The following is a 1,174-nucleotide window of genomic DNA, read 5'->3' as shown; positions in this document are numbered from 1 at the left end:
TATATATATATATATATATATAAAATATTTTAAGAAGGGGCGTCGATAGGGCGGATTGCCATAGGCGCCATTTTCTCTAGATACGCCTCTGAGCATGTGGTACTAATAGTTATAATTCTGATATTAGTAAAAGGTTTTTAGTTTTCTAAAAATTATTTTGCTTAAAATTAAAAAAGGGAAAAATATTGTTATTGATAGTAATGTTGAAGTTTTGGATTTTATTAAAAATAATGATATTTACAGCATTAAAACTTTTGATTTTGAAAATTTGTATACAAGTATACCACATGGAAAAATTATTGAGATTTGTGAAGGTATTTATGACAGGTATTTATTTGAATAAAAAATTGATAGGTTCAACTGGTTAGATTTATGCAAGTTTAATCTTTTTGAGAATGTTCTTTTTAATGGTTTAGATTTTTATAAACAAATTATTGGAATTCCACAAGGTAATTCCTTTTCTGGGGCTTTTGCCAACATTTTTTTTGCATTTTTTTGAGGCTAAATTTCTTGAACGTAAAGAACTTAATGCTTTCCGATACATTGATGATTTGATTTTGTTTAATTGTGATGATTATAATTTTATTTATAGTATTTATCCTGGTGATTTAGTCTTGAAAAAAACTAATGAAAATTGTTTTAATATTGAGTATTTAGATTTTAAAATTAATATTGTTAACAGTTTTATTAAAATTGGTGTGCTTGATAAAAGAAAAGCTTTTAAATTTAATATTATTTTTTTCTGCAATTTTAAAACTAATTTGTGTAGTAAAATATTCAAAAATCTTGTTTTTTCACAATTAGTTAGGATCAAGAAAATTTGTAATAATGTTGAAAGTTTTCGGGAAGCTGTGGATAATTTTTTAAATAATTTGAGTAAAAAAGATTTTCCTTTTAATTTTTGTAATGTTAATTTTTTAATTAAAAAAATGATTGATGGTTTCTAAGTTTTTATTTAATTTTTTCTTTTAACAGGGCGCAATTCTAGTCTTAACTGAGCAGCCCCAGTTAAGCATTCTATTAATTTGTCTAGTTATTTCTTTCTCCTGACCTTTTCCATTTCATTTTAAACTTCTTCTGCGCATTATAATAGGTTGGTTTTTCAGTTTTTAGTGTTTTCTTTTCTTCTACTTGCTTTTGAAGTTGATGCTTGACCTGTGACTTAGTGAGTTTT

This window comes from Parasteatoda tepidariorum, chromosome X2, assembly GCF_043381705.1.
Source record: "Parasteatoda tepidariorum isolate YZ-2023 chromosome X2, CAS_Ptep_4.0, whole genome shotgun sequence".
NCBI lineage: Eukaryota > Metazoa > Arthropoda > Arachnida > Araneae > Theridiidae > Parasteatoda > Parasteatoda tepidariorum.
This window is presented reverse-complemented; position numbering follows the sequence as displayed.